At 42.0% G+C, this 25,180-nt stretch overlaps 1 protein-coding gene across 11 annotated transcripts in view; it reads right to left on the bottom strand.

Annotated features, from left to right (window-relative positions):
* SYNDIG1 (synapse differentiation inducing 1) overlaps window positions 1-25,180 on the bottom strand; it is a 179,511-nt gene that overhangs the window by 144,659 nt on the left and 9,672 nt on the right. For 2 of the 11 annotated variants that reach the window (XM_053200322.1, XM_053200321.1), the window contains exon 2: window positions 17,012-17,214. The exons of 7 other annotated variants lie outside the window; for them this stretch is intronic. The gene's annotated coding sequence lies outside the window, so the exon portion shown is untranslated. Of the gene's footprint in view, window positions 1-14,981; window positions 15,087-17,011; window positions 17,215-25,180 lie in introns of all 11 variants that reach the window. 2 more of the 11 variants (XM_053200323.1, XM_053200325.1) reach the window with 2 other exon arrangements.

The raw sequence follows: 25,180 nt of genomic DNA, 5'->3' as shown, positions 1-25,180 counted from the left end.
CACATGGGGAAAGCCCTGGGAGCAAAGGCTGTAGGATCATTAGGTGTTTATTTCAATAACCTGTCGGTGTATCAGGCTGATGACAAACACCACCTTGTATGACATTGTGTATTATTTCCCATGGAAAAAACAGATTTTGACAGTGCACTTGGGGAAAGCCATTCCTGTTAGTGCTTAGCCATCATTCTCCATTTAGTTACAGCAGCAAAGTGAATGCACATGTTACATTTAAAATCAGCACAGTGAATGATCTTCAAATTCTCAACAGTGTGGTCAGCTAAACTTGGCTTGTCAGCCCCTGTTGCTGATACTCTTCACTAGTTCATGGGTTTTGTAACAGCAACAGTCCCTAGTGTTGGTTAAAAACCCGTATTTCTATTTAACTTTGGAAAAGAGATCCAAAGTTCCTGCACAAGTTCTGGTTTTACAATTCCATACACCTGTGTGCTGGTGGTGTGTGTAGTGTGGGACAGGGGAAGACGGTGTGTCCTTTCAAAGCCAGAGGGTCAGTCCTTCACTATGCTGCTGAAACCCGAGTCTCATGCAGAACAGAAAGCACTGAATTAAAAGAAAGGAAAGAAGCTGTCTTGATTTACAGGGACTGGGCATCAATCACCGCAGGTATTTCATTATATTCTTAAACATGATAAAACATATTTAAAGACAGAAGAAGAGAAGAATGACATTCTGATAAAATCCCATGCCTCTAAGAACATATGAGCCAGTAATGAGATATTAAATGAAGTGAATTGCGTTAGTGCTACTTTGGAAAGATAAAAGTCTTTACTAAGCCCACAAAAGGTGGATGTAGGTCAAAGAAACTCAAGGGGAATTTTTTTGAGGGGGAGAAATTGAGAATTAGAAATAGATAAAATTATATCACTGAAAAGGGTGAAAAATTATTTTTAAATATGTAAAGTACAAAGTAGGCAGGCATGTGTCCCTCAGTGATGCTGGTGGTATTTTAATGCAGCATTTGCAAACAAGATATCCTGTGTGGGAAAATAATAGGTCTTGCTGTGGACTTAATAAATGGAGGAACACAACCAATATTCAGCAGCACTGTGCTGCGTGCTTTCACAAGCATCACCCCACATGAGCAGCCTACCTGCCTCAGCAAGAATGAATTGGGGTGCCTCCTTTTAGATGAGGAAACAGATGTTCAGAGAAGCCAGTATCTTGCCCAAGGTGACAAAACAAGACCATTAACAGAGCCAGAATTTACACCCAGGTTTGTCATATGCTGATGCTCATTCCATTATTGAAAACATCAAACTTTCAGAACCCAGTTGAATAAAATCCTCAGGAATGCACTTAACAAAAAGACATGGAAAACTTGTACACCAAAAGCTCTAAGACACTGTTGAAAGAAATTACAGAAGAGTTAAATAAATGGAAAGGCATTCTGGGTGCTCGAATTGGAAAACAGCATTGCCAAGATGGTAATAATCTGCAAATTGATCTACAGACTCAATGCAATCCTATCAACCTCCCAGCTGGCATGTTGGCAGAAAAAGACAAGCTTACCTTACAATTCGCACAAATGCAAGAGACAGGATTTCTTTCTTGCTGATCCTGCAATGTGCAGTTAAACCTAACAGCTTTTGAATATTAAAAAAAATAACAATACCCATTTATCAGGCAGCTACTATTAGCCTAGGGAGTTATCACACTCTACCAATGTGTTCTTGCTTGAATCCCCCCTATCCGTAGGATTGTATCATTCATTTTATGTTTAAAGAAAGTGTGGTTCAAGTCCCTAGATTTGATCCTAATTCTGTCCAAATAAATTCCCACTGGCATTGTTACAGAGGGACGCTCTCTACCATGTTTACTCAAAGTGTGACCAGCACCATCTAGGATTTGGATTGTCAATTTGGGAAGTCTCAGGCAGAAGCAGTGTATCAGGGCTGCCCTTCCCACCCTGCCTGTGCAACATCCCTAACCTCACTGCCATTAACCTACAGGGAATCAATCAGCTCGGGGAATGGAAAGACATGGTCTCAGATTGTAAACCAGGGTTATATCTGAGACATAAGTAGGGGTAGGGGCAGGTGTGGCAAGCAGAGATGGGTGTTTTGTATCCCTCCCACCCAAAAGGCACTGATAGAGATGGGAGCTCAGTAATGGTCATCAAGTAGCTGACCTTCAGCAAGCATGGAGGCATGGTCTGAAGTAGGTTTACTGTGTACAGAGGGCAGACCTGTTGTCTGAAACTTCTGACAAGGAACCCATCCCATCTCTCCATGTCTCAGAATATGTTGTAAATGCCTACCCCCCAAAAAAAAATTAACTGGAAAATCCCATCCTGGTATCTCCTGTGCCCCATATGCTGGAGCATTCCTCAAAACTATTTTTTTAATCAGTTTAAGTGTTATGTAACAAATGACAGTTGGCATTTCTGGGACCTTGAATTAAACAGTGTAAACCATTTTTATCAGGGGATCTTATACAGCCACAGAAAGAGCACTGAACAGGACCTCCATGGAGTGACCAGTGGGACCTGCCAGCAGGAAAAAGGGCATTTGTGGGTCACATCAGAGGGTATTAGGGGCTGCCAAGTGCCTCCCTCAGGAATGGAATGAAAGTCAGGACTACTTGGTGTCTGCCACGTGCACAGTCACACCATGCAGCATAGTGGGGGCTCTGCTGGGACAGCCACTCTGGCCTTCCATAGGCAAAGCAGCAGGGCAACCAGATTGGACCCCCAGGGTCCCAGGTCCACCCCTGTGGCCAGTCTCTATTCTGCCACTTCCACCCTCCCAGAGTTGGGTCTTCCTTCCTCTTTCCTGGTCTACCCATCCTTTAGGGCTCCACCTCAAGAGTACCTTCAACAGAATCACTCACAAATGGACATGGAGAGTGTCAGCACCTGGCCACTATCTCTTCTCCTTCCCATACTCATGTCACCGTTTTGTTACTTTACTGCTCACCCTCCTCCCTGGCTTCTCAAGGGCTTTATCTTCCCACCCTAAAGACCTTTTCCTCCATTGCTACTCTGCTCTCCACATACACTTCTCTAGCTGGGCCAGCTCCCTTGAATTCCCTCACCTCCCCCCAACACATCTCCCTAAGCCCCACATCTGAGTGAGTAGACACTGTGGTTGAGACACCCTAGCTGAGCATCTACAGGACAAAGGATCTCAAAGGGATCCCACAATGTCTGTGGCTCTTTATTCCCAGTTTCCAGGGTCCATTCTCCTCTTCCAGATCTCCACATGCTGGGATGACTTCAGGGTCCCTCCTTCATCTTTTCTTCTTCCCTTCCAGTCTCAGTAGGCCTAGCCAATCCTAGGGCTCAATGGCCTCCAGATGTGGATGTCCACAGGAGCACCACCATGCCTCCCTCTGGGCATACAGCCACCTGGCACCCCACTGGGAGAGAGCCCCTCAGTCTCAGAGCCATAGACACTACCCCAGTATCCCTCCACCATTCACCAACTCCACACAAACATTAGAGCACATGCCACATGCCAGATGTAATCCCACAGCCTGGCACAGGGAAGTGAGCAAGCTAGACAGAACCACTGCCCCATGGATCTTATAAGTAAGTCCATCAATGTCAAACCCCAGAGTCATCCTCCATTCGTCTCCATTCATCTCTTTCTGTCTTGATTCTCAGCAGCCCAATCCTACCACATCCATCTCCAGCATCCCCAACACCCAGCTTCAACCACAGCCATGCCCACCTGGACCAGGGAAGTCACTTGCTTCCCCTTGGGCCTCCACATCTGGTTCTTTTGGAGCACAAGATGTCTCTAGAAATGCTAAGCAGACCCTCTCCCTCCTCTGCTTAGAGCCTGCAAGGGCCTCCATATGTATTTAGAATGAAGTCCAAGCCCATCAGCCTGGCCTGAACTCCTGCACAATCTGGCCTCTACCAGCTGCCCCAGGCCCACTTCCTATTTCTGTACCCCCTGCACCTAGAGGTCCTCCAAAAGCAGCATCTACAACACTGGCCTCATGGTACCTGCTCCCGAAATGTCCATTTGTTCCTGGTTGGGCCCCACTTCAGGCCTTTGTATTTGTGCCTGGACCCTTTGCACACATCCTGGCATGGTTAGATCCTTCTTGTTTCAGGATCTTAGCTCCAAAATCATTTCCTTAAAGATGCTCTCCCTGACTACCACATATATTTTCCACTCTTCCCCAGTCAACCTATCACCTGAACACTTTTTCTTCATAGCACATATCACAATCTAAAACTTCTAGGTTGTTTTCGGTACCTGTTTCTCTACCTGCCCCAAGGGAGTGTGCACTCTATGATAGCCGAGACCTTGTCTGACCCACTGCTTCTGTATCCCATGCACCCAGGACAGAGCTTGGCACATAAAAATACTTGACTGTTGGTCAGATGAAAACACTAAATCTTTTTGGAAGGTACCAGCCCACACTTTTCTATGCTTCTTTCACTTCCACTTTTACTTCATACTCTGAACATTTTGATTGACTCTGGCATGTTCATGATTTATCCAGACCAGCCACTTGTGGGCATGGAAATGGCAGTGGCCAGAGGGACACTAGGCACCCAGGTCATGAGGTCAGCCATTCGGGTCTGCTCTTAACCTGTCTAGTTATAAGTGTGAGTGTCCATCAAGCATTTGATGACAGTGGTGCTAGCTTTACTTTGTCACGATTCTCCCATACTCGGCATGCCAGCAGGACAGAATGTGAGCTCACAGCATCTTCTCCAGCACAGGAGGTGAGAAAATCACAAGCCAAAGTAGTCAAAGTAGCCCTGTATGTGAAACTTTTATGAAAGATGGTCTGAAAATCTCCAGGAACCTGTGTTAATATAAGAGGTTACTGTTTCCAAAGAATATTTGATATTGAGGGAAAATCCAGTTAAAATTTAAGTCCACTTAAACCAGCAACCAAACTTCACAATAGTGTGCATGTGCACATGTGGGCTTTATGCCAAAAAAAAAAAAAAAAAAAAAAAAAAGAAACCCAAAGCTATGTAAGTGAGTTCATTCCATCTTTAACAAGATTTACATTATAATTACAAATGTGTGCTAATTCTCAGAGCAAAGAATGACAGAGTGTTGTTTAGGTTTGCTGGTGTAATTAATTCTTCCAGTGAAACTGACTTTGATAAGAATTGGAAACAGAATGACTTGGGGCAAAGTATTCAAGGCTTCCCTAACTTTTCTGAGGACATCTCAATACTTGGATAGCCTTGTATTGCAAAGTGCCTAACCTTCCGGAAGTCATAGATGTTCTCTTCCATTACTAATGGGTTAGCACAGTGGGACTATCATAATCACCATTTCACATGAAGCCAGCACCAGAGTCACCCACATCCCCACTGTACTCCTGCCACTGCGCAAGATGCGTGGTTTCCCTTTGCTTGGAGGATCTGGCTGGCAGCAGGATGTTCCTGCTGGATGGCAGGGAAAGGTGCTGCTATGGGAAGGGCAGGGCTGCTTGAAGATGGTGAGCTGGTCAGTAAGCCCCATCCCGGTCAGCCCCATGACCAGGGAGGATCTTCATCCTCCATGTAGAGGGGGAGGGCACTATTCAACAGTCCTACCTGCCCCTGTTCTTATACTCTCTGTACTCAGTGGTGTGGGATGGGGGATTCTGCAAAATCTGACTCAGCCCATTCTGTGAAGAAAACAGAAGGCATTCCTGTCCTTTATCCTGCAAGGGGATGATGATGACATTTTGTTGTTTGTTTTTCCTTTGGGACTTGGAGGTTTACCAAAGTCTCCTAAGCCAGGATGGAAATACAAATGTCCCCTGGGGTGGGCCCTGCAGATCTCAGACCAGACATTGGAGAGGCCTCCAAAGCTGCAGCTGAGCTGAGCCTACCCTTCCTCTCGCTCACCTGCCCAGCTCACCTCTCTCCTGTCTAGCAAGTGCCCACCTCTGGCCTCTCACAGCAGAGCTAGGGGGCTGCTTCCTGGGTTCAGTGTCACTCTTAGCAGGACCCTGACACTGACAGAAAACCATAATGTCTACCAGGAACCAGCAAAAGGAGTGGGCATGTTCTGAGGGGCGTGGATGGAGAAGGTGGTACTCAGTGCCTGTGTGGGCGCCTAGTTTACCACAAGCACAAAGGCAGAGAAGCACAGTGGTCAACAGCATCAACTCTAGCTGGGCCCTGTTACCTGGGTCTTTTGAGCAGACTTGTGCCTCCCTGAGCATCAGGTGCTCTATCTGTTAAACAGAAATAGCAGGATGTCATAATGCACCCATAATGGAGTATCTATTTTAACTCTATTTTTGTTCCTTTTACCCATCTTTGCAATTTCTTTTTCTTCTTACTTTTTATACTTTTTGTGTTTTTGTTTTTGTTTCCAAAATGTATTTGCATCAAAGAAAACTATCAGCTTCCTGAGGGAAGGTACTGCATCTTTTATTTTATTGTGTTCCCAGAAAGCACATAACACGTAGTGGGTGCCCAATGACTTGGCACTCAGTGAGCAAATGGATTAAATATCTTTACTCATAACCATATCTCTAATTTTCTTCAAATACTCCCAAATGCTGTCAAGTGATGTCCTTTGCCAACAGTTGATTAGTGTCATCGTTTAATCTTAACATAAATGTTAGCGTCGGGTCCCCACTTGGGAGCCACTCCTAGGATGTACCCCACATATGTCTATACCCCAGGTTTCAGGAATCCTTGATGTACTTTGCCTGGGTCCACTGTGGGAATAATGCCAAAACCCCTTTGCATGCAGCAGCTCCTATGACTAGCCTTGCCTGTGGCCCTGCAGTGGGCCCACCTCTGTGATAATCAGGGGCTGATAATGTTCAGGCAATAGCATCTGAGACTTCCCCCCTTTAATCAACTGTACCTGTCAACCTGTCAACCTGTCAACCTGCTGAGAGTGAGTGTGCATTGTTTTGACATGACTTGTTCTGCACAAAGACCCCACAAATGTCCTGCCCTCTCCAAGCTGTTTGCAAATGGTATTCTCCCAGACTGTAGAGATCTCAAATCTTCAGGGGCATCCTTTATTATGCTGTACCTTTTTAGTATTCCACTAGTCACCACTTATATGTTCAAAAAGCTCTCAAAACTGATTGCAACCAACCTCACATTCACCCCAGCCAATTGGTTGGCATCTTAAAGAGCAAATCCACAGGGCCTGTTGAACAAAGCATATTTGGCCTATTGAAACCTTATTTTCTGTGAGTTTTATGATATCAGCCACATGAACAGGTCCACCTACCCTCACCTGCTGCAGCAGTTAGACCCATTAGGGAGAAAAGGGCCATGACCCTGTGGCACCTCACTATGGGGCTCAGCCATCTTTGCTGGACTCAGGAAGGTTGGTCTGGGCCAGCTCCTCTGGGATTTGCTTCCTCCCTGGCTCTGCTTCCACTCAGATGGTTTTAGTTCATGGAATGCAGGCATGGCATCTGCCTCCTCACCTTCGTGCCCACCTGGAACTTGGCTCCCATGCTGCAGCATTGCCTCATCCACTATACCAAGGCTTCTGACCAGCCCATCCTCTGGAACTTGCCTCTGCTAAGGCCCCATACAAGCAAATGTAGTAACAGCTATGGCATGCTGGCTCCAAGTTGGCAGATCCTACTAAGGGCTATTTATCTCTCACCTCATGTAATCTCCATGACAACACACACCAGAGCAACTGGTGCCTCTTTTTCATTCACACAGAAACTGAGGTACAGAGAGGATGATGATTTCCCAAAAGGCAAGGGACAGGCCAGATTCATACCTGGGGAGAGTGACTACAGAGGCCCCAGGTACACACTCATTTACACCCCATACCTTCCCCGTCTCCCTGCCCAGGCCCCAGCTGATCCTCCATCAAGCTGCTGTGACTTGGTTTCCCCTCCTCTCTGCCTCTCTCCATGTCCCAAATGCCACAAGCGAATCCCATCCTTTCAGGCTCATAGGCAAAGCATAAATAGGAGTTTTAGGTGAAATAACCCTCTATAAATAAAAATCAAGAAGCCACAAAGACAAGCTTTTTCTAAAGTACTCAAGGGACTGTAACCTGTGTGCTTTTCATTCAGTCATGGAAACAAACTGATCTCCCCAAAAGAACCAGGCACAAAAGAAGAATTCCTCTTTGCTCTCCACCCCAGTCATTACTAGGAGCAAAATAGAAAGAATCCACTCATATTAAAAGCCTGGGGTCCCAAATTCACCCCATGGTCCTCACCTGACAGCTTGTGTTCTAAGGCTCCTGGCTGCCCTATCTCTCTCCCTGCCACCCCTCTGCCATTATTTATAGGCAGAAGTTCAGTGGACCCATCTTTGAGTACTGTGTTTACATCCTGCCAGCTAGATGAACCAGGGACTCAGACGCCCCCAGGGCAGAGGGTGTTGCTTGGTGAAGACATGAAACATGCCATGAGGCTTTTTAACAGTCCAGGGGCTGTGGACAGAAAGTCTCATCCTTGACTAGGTGCCTGCAGCTGTCTGTGTCCCCAGTGCTGTACACTGGCTTATTGCCTGCCAGACTTTCCAGTGGGAATCCCAGGGCAGCAGTAATGTTCACAGTGACTGGGTTTACTGCTCAGGATGTGTGTGTGTGTGTGTGTGTGTGTGTGTCCATGTGAGTGTTAATGTGTGTGTTCATGTCTCTGTGTGTGTGAGTAGGTGTATCTATGTATGTATGTTGGTATGTGACTGCCCATGTAAACATGTGTATGCACATGTTTGCCTATGTATCTGTATGAAGGAATGTGGATGGGAAGGTGGCCTCCATATGTAGAAAATATTGTCTCATAAAAGAAGCTGGACATCCAGTTCTAGGTCAGGGCACCTGCAGGAATCTTGGCCTCCACAGGCATCTTAGACTTGCCAAGATCACAAACAGGGCTGAGTCACTGCAGGGGAAATGAGAACTAACACAGAAAAGGCTTTTTACATACAACAGGGGGAAAATCCTGACCCAAAGATCAATGCCCCATTCTAGAACAGCAAAGCAATGCCAACTCTTTTTCATCCCAGAGCCCAGTCATGCCCTGCCTGGCACAGGTCTGGCATTAAGGGCAGTGGAAAGTTCAGGGGTGATGTCTTTAGCTGAGAATCCTGGCAGAGAGTCTTATTCCATATTTGCCTCCAATTCTGCAAAACACTCACACCTTGGTACCACTTACCTCATTGATATGACACCCTGGGCCTGCCTGAGGAATGGAAAGCTTTCATCAAAGGCTGCATAAATGGAAATTCATCTTCCAAAGCAGGAACCTGTGCAGTGCATAGGGGAGGGCTCCTTGCACCCATGTCTATAGGTACCAGGACAGAGGAAGCCTTCCCCTTTTCAGCTTGTCACTGGAGTTCCAGGAATGGTCTGGAGCCTGAAGAAGGGTTCAAAGTGGTGATTTATCATCACCCTGCTTAAGCGCTTGTACATCTGGTCTACCTTGTTCTCAACATACCATCAGGCAGTATGAACTGCAATTATGTGACAGTGGACATCAAGCATGGACGAGAAGAATAGTTTCTCCACAAGGCACTGTTTTAAGCACTTTGCAGGTAGGAAGGATAAGAAATATCTGTTTATTTTGGTTTTCCACTTCAGTGTGAATGCAGCAACTTGCATGATCCAGCCTGGCTAGTGGGTAAGGTTCAAACAAGTGAGTTCAGGTTGTGCAGGCTTTGTGGTGCTTGGACTCAGAAAAAGTGCAGTGCCACCCCCACTTCACTATGTTGGTCAAAGTCAGAAATACAGCCATCTGGATTTTCGAGGGGGGAGAAATGGACTCTACTTGATGGGAGATGTGAGTGTATCACAGTGCAAAGCAGGATATGTGGGGGGATGAGAGGAGTCACTGCAACCCATTTTTCCAAACAATCTACCACACCTCACAAGGGCAAAATATTATAGAGGGGATAAGATAGGGAGGGGAGGTTGGCATGTGTATGGTCATGCATGCATAAACATACCCATATAGGCAGGTACATATTCATTTAGCCTCATGCATACCAAGAAGTGTGCTAGACCCTCTGCAAACTTCACGTTGTTTGAGATAACAGCACTTGTCTCCAATTTAGAAGTGAAAAAACTAGAGCATAGAGGTTAAATAGGTCAGGAGAGTCATGGACTGGTCCCTTCTGAGCCTGGGTTCTGACCATGTCTCCTTGCAACATTCATTCCAATGAACCCAAAGATGCAGTTGTCTCCAACTCTTGCATTGTTTTATATCTCTGAAGATTTAAATAAAAAGGATGCTCATAATTCATTTTTATTATTACATAAGACAAAATTTAAGCATATTATATTTCTTGACCCCAAATCCAGGTTATATAAGTTTACCTAAGACAAGTAAAACCATATGTAAGAGTCTTCAGCAAGCCTACACTGTTGGCATCTCCAGATGAACAGCTGCTACCCTCCCTTGGCTCAGACCAGGGACAACAGAGGTAGTCATGCTCTTCTGTGCTCCAAATACCCCCATCTCTTCCCCCTACCCACTCCTTTTACCTTAGCTCTTTGCTACCTGGCTGCTTAAAGTGCAGCCCAGGAACCAGCAGCATTGTTATCACCTGACACTTGGTAGGAATGCAGGCTTGCAGGCTCCAGCCCAGACCTGATGAACTAGGGTCTGTGTGCCTGCAAATCCCCAGGTGCTTTGTGCATGTATTAGTTTGAGGAATACAGCTTTAACAGATGCTTCAGCAAGCAAAAGTGATTCAGCTGCTCCTTTAATATTATTGACCCAAATCAATTTATATTCTTTACATGATTTGCATGCAAGCCAATTTATCAATATCCTCAGGTGAACCTACTGTGCAGTCAAGTCTGAGCACCACCTGGACCTGGGCTACTCAGAATGAGGCAATAGCACGAGCTAGGAGCATGGTGCAGGTTCAGGATCCCCCACCCCAGCTTCCTCAGAACCTGCACTTTACCAGCACCCAGATGTGCTCACTCAAGCTGAGAAGTTCTGCTTGGCCTCAGTCCAGGTTCTCTGCTTGGCTTCCCCAACCCAAGCTCAAGGTTTGTTGCCTCTCTTTTACCTACCTCACTGCCATCCCTCCCACACACACTATACACAATTTCAGAATCATCAGCAAACCAGTGACTATTCTTTTTTGCTCAGAAACACACATGTTCTGAACTTCCCACCTTACATCTATCCCATGTGTCTTGGGGTGGGTGACAATCACAGGCTGAGTGGAGAATGCACTCTAGGATATCACTTTGGCCCACCTTCACTTGGAGGCAGGAAAAGCAGTTCCTCACCCTTACTCCAGGCATTCCTTTAACCAAGAATGGCTGCAGACATGGTCTAGCCAAAGAAACCTGTGGACAAATGTCTTTGGGGGACTCTGGCCACCTCTCCCACTTCTTGCCTTGATCTCAGATGTGATGTCTTGGGTTGCAGCAGCCATCTGGGACCCAGGAGGATGGCAGAGCTTCAGCCCTGAGTGCACTGAGCTGCTGAGTCAGCCCCTCCCACCTCCAGCATCTTCAGCTAAAAAACTGCTACCTTCCCTTGACTTGGGCCAAATAGCAGAAGCAGTCCTCCTCTCGTAGGCTGGTAGGCTCATCAGAGTAAGAAACCCCAGTGTTCAGCTCCTGTGTCCCTGCTTTTCTGTTATTCTTGCTGTTTCAGTTTGTGAAGCTAAAAGAAACCTCATTTAAAATAGGGTCAAGAGGGGTGCCTGGGTGACTCAGTCAGTTAAGCGTCCGACTTCAGCTCAGGTCATGATCTCGCGGTCTGTGAGTTCAAGCCCCGCATCGGGCTCTGTGCTGACCGCTCAGAGCCTGGAGCCTGTTTCTGATTCTGTGTCTCCCTCTCTCTCTGACCCTCCCCCGTTCATGCTCTGTATCTCTCTGTCTCAAAAATAAATAAATGTTAAAAAAAATTTAAAAAAAAATTATAAAAAAAATAAAATAGGGTCAAGAGAAAGACTATGGAATGGGAGGAGATATTTGCAAATGACATCTGATAAAGGGTTAGTACCCAAAACATATAAAGAACTTATAAAACTCAACATTCCGAAAACAAATAATTCAATTTAAATATGGGAAGACCACATGAATATACATTTTTCCAAAGGAGACATCCAGATGGCCAACAGACACATGAAAGGATGTTCAATCACTCATCATCAGAGAAATGCAAATCAAAACTACAATGAGATACCACCTCACACCTGTCAGAATAGCTAATATCAAAAATACAAGAAACAAGTGAGGTGAGGATGTGGAGAAGAAGGAACTCTTATGCACTGTTGGTGGGAATGTAAACTGGTGCAACTACTGTGGAAAACAGTATGGAGTTTCCTCAAAATATTAAAAATAAAACTGTCCTCGGATCCAGTAATCACATAACTAGGTATTTACCCCAAAATACAAAAACACTAATTCAAAGTGATATATGCCCCCTTATGTTTATTTCAGCATTATTTACAATAGCCAAATTTTGGAAGCAGCCCAAGTGTCCATCAAGAGATGAATGGATAAAGAAGATATAGTGTATATATGCAATGGAATATTATCCAGCCATAAAGAATAATGAAATCTGCCATTTTCAATCACAGAGATGGAGCCAGAGAGTATTATCATAAGTGAAATAAGTTAGTTACAAAAAGATAAACACCATATGATTTCACTCATATGTAGAATTAAGAAACAAAACAAATGAGCAAGAGTAAAAAATAGAGAAACAAGAGACACTTTAGAGAACAGATTGATGGTTAACAGTGGGAAGGGGAATGGAGGGATGGGTGAAATATGTTATGGGGATTAAACATTACACTTATCATGATGAAAAAATAAATTAAATTAAATTAAATTAAATCTAAAAAGTAAAAAAAAATTGCAGACTGGCCACATTATTCTAATAAATGGTAGCATAATCATAATTCTATCTGAACTTGCAAATAGATGATCATTTCCATAATATTTTGTTCTTTGTGAAAAACACACAATAATATGGTTTTCACTCAAAGCCCTGGATAAGTTAGAGAATCATAGCATGATGCTTGAGACCTTCCAGTCTTCTACCTCTTCCAGAGTGTCAATACTATAAGTGATAATTTCTATCATGACAAGCCAAACACAATGCAAGACAGTCAGTGCTTTCTGAATTGCCACTCTATTAGGAATTATTTTAGTTTAGCTGTATTTAATAGTTCTAATAGTTATTAACTAGATTCTAGACAAATAAATACTTGCTCACTGTACAAAAGTATAGAGAACTACTTTATAATTCTAATGAGGTAATATACTACTTGCATGTTGCCTGACAACTTACAGGCCAAACTGCCAGAATGCATGTCATCACAAAAAAGAAAAAATAAATAAATAAAAATAAAATAGAGCCAAGAAGTCAGAAGGGGAGCACACATGCCCTCCTACCCCTCAATTGCAGACCTCAGGAGGAAGGTACCTTGCATTTTCCATCAGGAAGAAGCCTACTTTACTAGATCCAGAAGGAGTAGGAAAGATTTTCTCCTTGCCCAGCAACAGTCCAGCCAATGAGAAACTGCTACAACTCAGCCAATGAGAAATCATCACTATCCTAAATTCATGTTCCTTCCATGGACTTTCATTAAAGCAGCCCCTCCCAACTTCCTCCTTTTTCTCTATAAAGTAATGGCTCCTCTCCTTTGTCTTTCAGACTTGCCTTTAGTTTGGCCATAGCCTACATGTCTCAAATTACAATTTTTCTGCCATTCTCAAATAAACCTATTTTGTTGGTAAAATAACCGGCTGTTTTATTTTTAAGCTTGACAATCTCTAACCTATGTACTCACACAGTTGCAAAAACAGGTCTATGTATTTTGCACCTCAAAAAAAAAAAGACAAAAAAAAATCAAAAAGCAAAAAAGCTAGATCCAAATCAGCTTTGCCACTGATTTCTGTATAAATCTAGAGAAGTTATTAGACATACAAGGACATGAAACTTCTAATTCTTTTTCTCACCTTTCCCTTCCATCTCTTGAGTGAAAATACTGGAGAATGATGGAATTGAGCAAAATTCCTAAGACCTAGAATTCATTTACACAATAACTAATGCACTATATAACATGCAATATTGGTGCTATTAACCTATGCCCTCTAGAATATACTTTTGAGACATAATTTGACACACTAAGAATTTATGTTGATACTGGAAAATAAGTAACGAGGTGTGGAAGAACCCACATACTAAAAAGATGGATCTGGATCATTTGCTGTTGATAAAGGTTCCACTTTTATCTGTGATCTAAAGACCTACCAAGTCAGTTTGCTTTTAAGTATTTGTGTCAGATCATATTTCCCAAAGATGGACATAACAGTATTTTGCATCCCACAATTACTTCACAATGTTGCTTTGGCACTCCTGTCATTGGGAGGTGGGGGCTCTGTCCCCTTTCCTGAATCTAGGTGGGCTTGTGATTCATGTGTAATTGATGAAATGTGGTGGGAGTGCCATTATGTGCCTCCTGAGGCAGAAAAGTCCACATGACTTATGTCTTCTGCTGGAAGACTCACACTGGAACGCTGAGAAGTCACTGAGGAAGTCCAACATCTTGAGGCCACCATTCTGCAAAGAAGCCCAATACAGCCCACATGGAGAGGCCACATGGAGAGTTCCAGAGCTGCCCAGCTGACCTCCAGCTGCCCAAATTCCCCAATCTCCCAGTGCTAGATATCCTCTGTCTGCACCCTAACAACAGACCAGAATTGGATGCAGCCAGCTGTTCTCTCCCAAACTGTCAACCCTCAGACACTGTGAGCATTTTATGGTGGTAAGTTTTGGGGCAATCTGCATGCAGCAATAGAGAGCCACAGTTGTTTGTGAGCTAATTTGACTGTCTACAGTTTCCCATCCAGTCCTCCAGACCTCAATAAACACTATTGGTGCAGATTAGGTTCTGAGGCCATATAGAAATGCCATATCTGATCTTTGACCCTTATCCTGAACTCTCTGCCTGGAAGATCCCTTCTTTCTACTTCTCTGGTCTAATCAGTCTTGATTGAGCCTTGCCAGAATGTCCCCACCCCTCGCTCTGACTGAGGTCTCTTTCCAAGCCCCACAGCCCGTGTACTCACCTGCATCATCTCGCTTGCAGGCATGTAGAGCAAATGAAGCCCCATCCCACCAGCAAGACAAGCCATTGAAGGTACAGTGAAGGTCCCCAAATGTTCCTCTTCTCTCTGACATTTAACACAAGATAGAGTGCATGGTAGGCACTTGAGATATGTTGAGTGAACTACTTCTAAAGAGTCTACACGGTTGTGGGGCATAGAGCCATGGGAGAGGGCTTGCATGAGTGTGCACAGAAAGGATGAGAACTCACTCAAGCTGGGGATGGTGGGCAGGAGAACAGAAAAGCTTTTGCCAGAGGAGGGCATGGGGTTGAGTGGAAATCAAGGAAGGCCAAACATGGACTGAGCACCTCCTACTGGGTGCCAGGCTCCAGGCACAGGGTATAGGAGTACAAAATAACGTCTTTTCTGATTTTTTAGTTTTTTTCAAACAGTAATAATTAATCAATAAGAACATTAGAAAAGTACATAAAGAAAAATCTGCATATAATGTTGGGGCCTCTTCTCTAGTCTTCCCCAAATACATATGCATTTTTCTCCCTCTACATGTAAGTACATGTGGTTTTGAGTCCTGCTTTGTCACTGTAACCTGAGCATGCATCACTCGCTCTGCATACCTTTTATTCCACTCCTAGGAGGCCCTAGGTTTCCCACTTCCCCAAAGTGTATATGAACATGTAACTAAAAAACTTTATCCAGACCTCTTATTATTTCCATAGGATAGATTTTTGTTTAATTTTTTATTGTAAAGGCAACACATTTACTTTTGTAAATTTAAACTATACCAATGTATAAAGTAAAAAATGAAAGTTCCTACTTCTGCCCTATTCCTCATAGCTATGCACTATTAATAATTTGGGGAATAGCCTTCCAGCAATTTTTGATGGAATATACAAACTATCCCCACCACACACACACAGCATAACACATTCACACAATTTTTTTAACATATTTTCTCTAGATTTCTATCTTTATTAGCCTATCATGGACATGCATCCATACAAATAGATACCAGGCATGGCCCTGGTCAATGAACCAAGTACTGAGTTTATCTTATTATTTATTGGAAGAACATCATTTCTACATGATATTTAATCCCTTCATGACAAGCATTTAGGGTTTTTTTCCCTGATATTTCATTACTTCAGGTGCACATGTGCATGTTTTGCAGGTACCTTAGAACTGCAGCTTAATGGGTTCATGCATGGGGTCCAGGAGGTAACAGAAGGACCTGGATGAACATGTCAAATAGCTTTTGAGACAAGGGCTGACTCAGCTCTCCTGCACAGAGAATCAGAGAGCCCATGTTTTCTTCAGGCATCCTTACTGACCTGAGCAGCACCATCTTTGAATCTACATAATTGTTTTCGAAGGAAGATATGTCTTCCGAAACTAAATTTTCTATTTTCACAATTATAACTAAGGATAAACACTTTTTCATATATTTATATATCAGTCATTCCCATTTCATCTCAACTTTTTCTCCATGGCACATGCTCAGTTTTCGATGAAGTTGTTTGGTTTCTTATTGCTTACTCTGCAAGGATTAAGCATTGTTACATTTGTCATAAATGTTTATTTCCAGGCTATTTTATGCTTTTTAAATTTTGCTTACAGTGTTTATTGCACAGAATGAGTAACATATATTTGGTTATTCTTTATCAGTTTCTCATTTGGAAATGCTACTAAGACATTCAACTGTAGGCTGAATTTATTTATGCTTTTTATATTTATTTACCGATGTTTCTCTTTATATTCACTCAGAAATTTTCACAATGTGGAGGGATATAATTTGACTGTATATCCAAACAGCCAACTTCCTACATGCCAGTTGTTGATCAATCCAGCTCTTTCCGATTGCCATGCTGTCTTTGCCAATACAATAAGCTCTTGGGATCGGAATCTATTCCAGAGTTCTCTATCTTACCTATAATGGCAAACTGAATGTGGTCACAAATTCTTTGACACGTCTCTCTTTAGGAAGTTGGATCTAATTCACCTCTTCTTTAATATGGGCTAGTTTAGACACTCACCTATTAAAACAAAATGGAGTTGGGCTGAATAAGCCTGTACTCTGTGCCTCATTCATGCTCACTCTTGGAGCGCCAGCTAAGGCACACAAAATCTACCTTGAGTCTGCCATGCTGTGAGGAAGCTCCAGACAAAGGCTAGGTGTACACACTCCAGGTGACAGTCCCATCTGGGTTTAGCCTTCAAGTGAGCCCAGCCCAGGCACCTGCAATATAGAGCAAAGAAGCCCCAGTGACTTCAGCCCCAGCCATCAGTCTTCAGAGCTGAAGCCCCAAACATTATGGAGCAGATACAAGGCATCTCTGCTGTGCTGTGCCTTTTCTGAATTTCTGACCCACGTATTCATGAGCACAAAATTCTGGAGGCAGTTTGTTATGAACAATAGATAACTAGAACAGTCTGTCAATTATTTGCTAGTAATTAGAACCTTAGAGCTCCAATGAATGTGAGATTGTTTTTATTGTGATAAAAACATAACGGTAGGTGCACCTGGGTGACTCAGTTAAGTGTCCAACTCTTGATTTCAGCTCATGACTTGTGAGTTTGAGTCTCATGACTTGTGAGTTTGTAACTTGTAAGTCTCATGACTTGTGAGTTTGAGCCCCGTGTCAGTCTCTGTGCTAATGGTATGGAGCCTGCTTGGGATCCTCTCTCTCTGTCTCTCTCTGCCCCTCCCCTGCTCTCTCTCTCTCTCTTTCAAATAAATAAAATAAACATAAAAAAAGGACATAACACAAAATTTACCATCTTAACCATTTTCATGTGTATAGTTCAACAGTGTTATATTCATATTGTGAATCAGATCTCCAGAATTTATTTTTGTGGCACTGACTCCCCCCCACCCCCCACTTCCCACACCGAACTTTCTTCTCTACTCTATCCTTTATTTGCATTTTGTAGTAACTCCATGAAGGACGCAGGTAGGTACCCTCACCATTTTACAGATGAGAAAGAACCAGAGTCAATGTCCTCATATTGTCCCCTGGGATCTTAAGTGACAGGCATCTGGATCATCTGGTACCAGAGAGCCCACAGATTTTGCCCAGAGATGGAGTAATCAGCCTGATAAGCAGCCAAGCAACTAGTCTCACCATTGTGGGTTTTTAAATTGAGATATAATTGACATATAACATTATGTTAGTTTCAGGTGTATAACATAATGATTCAATATTTATATTTATTATAAAATAACCTCAACAAGTCTAGTTAACATCCATCACTATGCATACTTGCACTTTATTTTCTTGTGATAAGAACTTTTAAGATGTCTTAGCAACTTTCAAATATTCAACATGGTATTATTAACTATAGCCACCATGCTACACATTACATCCCCAGGACTTATTGATTTTATAACTGGAACTTTTTACTTTTTGACCCTCTTCATCCATTTACCCCACTCCCCTCCCCCTCCTCCTCTGGCAACCACCAATCTGTTTTTAGCATCTATAAGTTCAGTGTTTGTTTCTTAGGGAGTTTAGTTTTTGTTTTTGTTTTTAGATTTCACATACAAGTGATACCATACAGTATTTGTTTTTCTTATTCCACTTACCACAATTCTCTCAAGTTTTATCCATGTTACTGCAAATGGCAGGATTTCCTTTTTTATGGCTGGATAATATTCATGTGTGTGTGTGTGTGTGTGTGTAACAAATTCTTCATTTATTCACTTATGGACACTTAAGTTGCTTTCTAATGCTTAAATGCACATGGAGATGCATATATCTTTTTGAGTTATAACCTAATTTTCTTTGGACAAATACCCAGAAGTGGAATTGGTGGATTATGTGGTTCTATTATTTATTTATTTATTTATTTATTTATTTATTTATTTATTTATTTATTTTTTGAGGACCTCCAAACTACTTCCTATAGTAGTTGCACTAATTTACATTCCCACCAATACTGCACAGGGGTTCTCTTTTCCACATGCTATTTTTTGTTTTTTGTTTTTTGTTTTTTTGGTAATGGCAATTCTATTAGGTGTGAGGTGATATCTCATAATGGATTTGATTTATATTTCCCTGATGATTAGTGATGTTGAGCAACTTTTCAGGTACCTGTTGATCATCTGTATCTCTTCTTTGGAAAAGTGTCCATTTTTTAATTTTTTTAAATTTACATCCAAATTAGTTAGCATATAGTGCAACGATGATTTCAGGAGTAGATTACTTAATGCCCCTTACCCATTCAGCCCATCCCCTCTCCCACAACTCCTCCAGTAACCCTCTGTTTGCTCTCCATATTTAAGAGTCTCTTCTGTTTTGCCCCCCTCCCTGTTTTTATATTATTTTTGCTTCCCTTCCCTTATGTTCATCTGTTTTGTATCTTAAAGTCCTCATATGAGTGAAGTCATATGATATTTGTCTTTCTCTAAGTTTGCTTAACATAATACCCTCTAGTTTCATCCACGTAGTTGCAAACGGAAATATTTCATTCTTTTTGATTGCCAAGTAATACTCCATTGTGTGTGTGTGTGTGTGTGTGTGTGTGTGTGTGTGTGTGTGTATCTCACATCTTCTTTCTCCATTCATCCATTGATGGATATTTGGGCTCTTTCCATACTTTGGCTATTGTTGATAGTGCTGCTATAAACATGGGGGTGCATGTGCCCCTTCAAAACAGTATATCTGTATCTCTTGGATAAATACCTAGTAGTGCAATTGCTGGGATGTAGGGTAGTTCTATTTTTAATTTTTTGAGGAACCTCCACACTGTTTTCCAGAGTGGCTGCACCAGCTTGCATTTCCACCAGTAGTGCAAAAGAGATCCTCTTTCTCTGCATCCTCGCCAACATCTGTTGTTGCCTGAGTTGTTCATGTTAGCCATTGTGACAGGTGTAAGGTGGTATCTCATTATGGTTTTGATTTGTATTTTTCTGATGATGAGTGATGTTGACCATTTTCTTGTGTGTTGGTTGGCCATCTGGATGTTTTCTTTGGAGAGGTGTCTATTCATGTCTTTTGCCCATTTCTTCACTGGATTATTTGCTTTTTGGGTGTTGAGTTTGATAAATTCTTTATAGATTTTGGATACTAACCCTTTATGTGATATGTATTTTGCAAAAATGTCCATTTTTAATCAAATTGTTTTTGTTGTTGCTGTTGAATTTTATGAGTCCTTTGTATATTTTGAGTATTAACTCCTTATAAGATATATGATTTACAAAACTTCTCTCCCATTTGGTAGGCTTCTTTTTAATTTTGTTGATGATTTCCTTTACTGTGAAGAAGCTTTTCAGTTTGATATAGTTCCACTTATTAATATTTGCTTTTGTTGACTTTGCTTTTGGTGTCAAATCCATCAGGGCCTTTTGTAGTTCCATAGAAATTTGAGGATTGTTTGTTCTTTATGTGAAAAAATGCCATTGGAATTTGATAGGGAGTACATTGAATCTGTAGATTGCTTTGTGTAGTATGGACATTTTAACAATACTAATTTTTTCAATCCATGTGCACAAAGTATCTTTCCATTTATTTGTGTCTTTTTCAATTTCTATCATCAATGTCTTATAGTTTTCAGTGTACATGTCTTTCACCTCCTTGCTTAAATTTATTCATAGGCATTTTATCCTTTTTGATGCAATTGTAAATCAACTTTTTTCTTAATTTCTATTTCTTATAGTTTGTTATTAGTACATAGAAAGGCAACAGATTTTTGTATATCAATTTTTGTATCCTACAACTTTACTGATTGTGTGTATGTGTGTGTGTGTGTGTGTGTGTGGGATTTAGTGTTTTCTATACATGATATCATGTCACCTGCAAGTAGTGACAGTTTTACTTCTTCCCAGTTTGGATGTCTTTTATTTCTTTTTCTTGTCTAATTGCTCTTGTTAGAACATCCGCTATATTGAATAAAAGTGGTGAGAATGGGAATCTCTGTCTTGTTCCTTATCTTAGAGGAAAAGTTTTCAGGTTTTCACTGTTAAGTATGATGTTAGCTGTGGACTCATCATATATGGTCTTTATTATGTTGAAATATGTTCCACCTACACCCATTTTGTTGAGAGGTTTTATCATAAATGGATGTTAAATTTTGACAAATGCATCTGCATTTTCGGCATCTATTTAGATGATCATATAATTTTTCTCCTTCATTTTGTTAATGTAATGTATCACATTGATTTGCAGATGCTGAACCATCCTTGCATCCCAGAAATAAATCCCACTCAATCATGGTGTATGATTCTTTTAATGTATTGTTGAAGTCAATTTGCTAGTATTCTGCTGAGGATTTTTGCCTCTAAGATCATCAGGGATATTGTGAATTTCTTCTTGTGGCATCCTTGTCTAGTTTTGGCATCGGGTAGTCTTGGCCTTATACAATCAGTTTGGAAGTGTTCCCCCTCTTCTTTTTTTGGAAGAGTTTGGGAAGTACTGGTATTAATTATTCTTAAAGTTTGGTAGAATTATCAGTGAAGTCATCTGGTCTTGGACTTCTGCTTTTTGGGAGATTCTAGAATCTTTTCATTTCACAAATATGTAACTCCATATCCATTAAACAATTCTTCCTCTTCCTTGCCCCCATGTCCTAGTAACCATTGATCTATATTTTGTATTTATATATTTGACTCTTTTGGGAACCTCACATAAACAGAATCATACAATATTTGTCTTTTTACGACTGGCTTATTTCACTTCTTATAAATCCTCAAAGTTCATCCATGTTGTAGCATGTGTCAGAATTTTCCTCCTTCTTAAGGCTAAATAATATTCCATTGCATGCATATACCATATCCTTTTATTTTTTTTTAATTTTTCAAATTTAACTTTTAGTTAACATACAGTGCAACATTGATTTTAGGAGTAGAATTCAGTGATTCATCATTTACATAGAACACAGTGATCATCACAAGTGTCTTCCTTAATACCCATCACCCATCTAGCCCATCCCCCCCACCTCCCACCTCCACCCACCTCCCTCCATCAACCCTCAGCTTGTTCTCTATCATTAAGAATATCTTGTGGTTTGTTTCTTTCGCTCCTCTCTGCCCCATATCCCATATGTCCATCTGTTTTGTTTCTTAGATTTCACATATCAGTGAAATCATATGGTATTTGTCTTTCTCTGATTGACTTATTTCTCTTAGCATAATACATTCTAGCTCCATCCACGTCATTACAAATGACAAGATTTCATTCTTTCTGATGGTTGAGTAATATTCCATTGTGTGTGTATATATATATACATATATACAGTATTGTGTATATATATATATATGTGTGTATATATATATATATATATATATATATATATATATATATATATACAGTTTTTTGAGGAACCTGTATATTGTTCTCCAGAGTGGCTATACCAGTTTGCATTTCAACCAAAAGTGCAAGACGGCTCCCCTTTGTCTGCATCCTTGCCAACACTTGTTTCTTGTGTTGTTAATTTTAGCCATTCCAACAGGTGTGAGGTGGTATCTCATTGTATACCCACCACACCCTTTTAAATCAATTCATCTATCAATGGACATTTGGGCTGCATACTTGGACTCTACCTCTTGGCTCTCATGAATAACACTGCTATTAACATGATTATGCAAATATCTCTTCAAGATTGTGCTTTCAATTCTTTAGGAAATATACTTAGAAATGAGATTGCTGGATCATATTATAATTCCATGTTGATTTTTTTGAGGAACCTCCATACTATTTTCCATAACAACTGCACCATTTTACAGTCCCACCAGCAATGTACAAGACTTCCAATTCCTCTACGACCTCGCCAACACTTATTATTTGCTTTTTTTAAATTTTATGATAGACATCCTAATGGGTATAGTTTGATGCTCAGTTTCATTATCTGGGAGGATAAGCCCTCCTTCATTCCTCTACACTTAAATAAACTTAGCATCACAGCCTGATTATTCTTTCATGAGGTTTTGAATAATTGTGTGAAGTTCAAAAGGCAATTATAACATCAGGATTCTGATTGAAATGGCATTAAACTTGTAAATTAACTTGGTGAAAATAATGTCATCTTGTTACTATTGAGTGTTCTTATCCCAGAGCATTGTATTTCTCTCCATTTATTCAAATCTTCCTTTACTCCATGAGTAAAATTCTACAGTTATTTTGTATGGTTCCACATATTTCTTGCCAAAATTATTTCCAGGTATCTCTTACTTTGGTTGTTTTGCTCATGCCACACCAGAATGGGGTGGGCCCAGGTAACAAGGAACCCAGAGGCAGGGACACTGAACTTTGAAGGAAGGGCACCAGGTATGGCCAAGCTGAGCCTTGAAGAAGATTAGCAGGAGGTGACAACCAACATGGGGAGAGGCGTGAAAACATGTGGTATGTTGGTGGGGGTATGAATGGCCAGTGTTATAGGAACCTATGGAGTTGGGGAAGAAGCTGGAGGGTGGACAGGACTGTCATGGACAGCTTGCTATCCTCCCCAGGCAGCCTTCCTATTTAACTGGAGATGAGAAGCCAATGAAGGCCTTCGAGATGAGATGTGCATTTTAGAAAGCTAATTCTTCCAACAGTCCTGGAGACTGGAAATGAGAAGCACATGGGAGCAGGTAATGAGACCTTGCAGGAAGCTGCTGAGAGAACCTGGAAGGAGGTGAATGTCCAGATGGAGCTAATGGTGGAAGATATGCAAGGGAGAGGTAAAAAATATTGAGAAGGCAAGAAATCTGGTGACAAGGAAGAGGTAGGAGCCTAAGAGGTGAGCAATTTTCTGGATATCTAGGTTGCTGTGTATCATCACTAGAGGAAGGGCATGGGCAGGGAGTGTGAGGGCCTGGGGAAGGCAGAGGGAGGTTCTCTGAGGCAGACGTCCCCAAGTGAGATGCTAGTGGGCATGTGGATAGACAAGGCTGAGCCTTGGGAGGGTTTAGGAATAGAGAAAGAAATCTGGGAGCCAGCTGCATATAAATCACAGCCAAAAGCAAGACCACAGGACAGTTTAGTTAGAGTATGGGGAGTATGAAAAACAGTGGGCTCTTGCCAGGGCTCAACCCATTCTGACAGAAAAGGCCTGGTCAGTGAAATCAAGGAGGGTAAAAGAGGGGAAGGAGGTGTCAGAAAAGAGGGAAGTGCACCATCAGGACTATGCTCCCAAGACATCTTCCAGGGCTAAGCCACACCACAGTGCAGACAGAGTCCCTTTGATTTGTGCCACAAGAAACAATGGAGTTCATCTGTGTTTCATTCTCTAATAAAGGCACCAACTTGGTCCTAAGGAGGGAAACATAAGCAATGGATAGAGTCCAACTCACCAAAATATATTCCTGAAATATACAGTTCTGAATACAAATGCCAGGAAGACCAGCATTTCTGGGTAGCATCGAAGGAGACAGGACAGTTGTATCTTCTGGGAAAAGCCTTGAGTGCCCACAAGGTCTCACTAGACAATCTGCTATCCTGTTTAGTTTATTTTTATGTTCTCTATAAATGTCTGGGGCCCATGGCATTTAGAGGGAATGGGTTCCCCCTCTCCCCCCCCACCCCCCCCTCCCCGCCACCCTGACTGCTGTATATTCTGCAGGAGATTTCTGTTGAACTTTTCTAAGCACACAACTTCCTGGTCTGGCCCAACCCAACTCCCCCTTCCCCCGCACCATGGGTCACAGTTTGCTGACATGCTCTGGGCACTGTCCTCCAAGGAAACTATCAAAAAGCACAGATGGAGAAATGACCTAATTACATTTTGTCCTCCTTGGTCTTTGCTGCAAAATGGAAGTTTCTGTCTCTGTTTGTCTGTCCAACTATTGCATAGGATATGTTATTGTCTTAGGACAATACATCAGATACTAGCAATGCAAAACAACAACAACAACAACAACAAATCCCTGAGTATCATGCGTGAGAAAACACGAACTTTGGAGACAAACACAGAAATAAATAAACCCTGATAAACTCTGTCCATGCCCAGAGGCCCTACAACCAGCAGTGACATTACAGAGCAGGTTGAGTAATCCCTCTGAGTCTCATCCCACCAAGTGTATAATGGGGGCATCTTAGGAGGTTGCTAAGGAAATGAAATGGAATAATACACATGTTTCAGATCTTCATCCTTCTCCTCCCTTCTCTTCCCTTCCTCTTCTTTCCTCGGAGAGAGGCACAGATAGTACAAGAAGGCACAAGCAGTAGGAGGCATCCATTGGTTATCCTGATAATCCTCATGACAAGCTCCAAAAAAGCTCTGCAAGC

The sequence above is a fragment of the Acinonyx jubatus genome, chromosome A3, assembly GCF_027475565.1.
Source record: "Acinonyx jubatus isolate Ajub_Pintada_27869175 chromosome A3, VMU_Ajub_asm_v1.0, whole genome shotgun sequence".
NCBI lineage: Eukaryota > Metazoa > Chordata > Mammalia > Carnivora > Felidae > Acinonyx > Acinonyx jubatus.
Note: the sequence above shows the minus strand (reverse complement) of the source record. Positions and strands in the feature narration are given on the sequence as shown.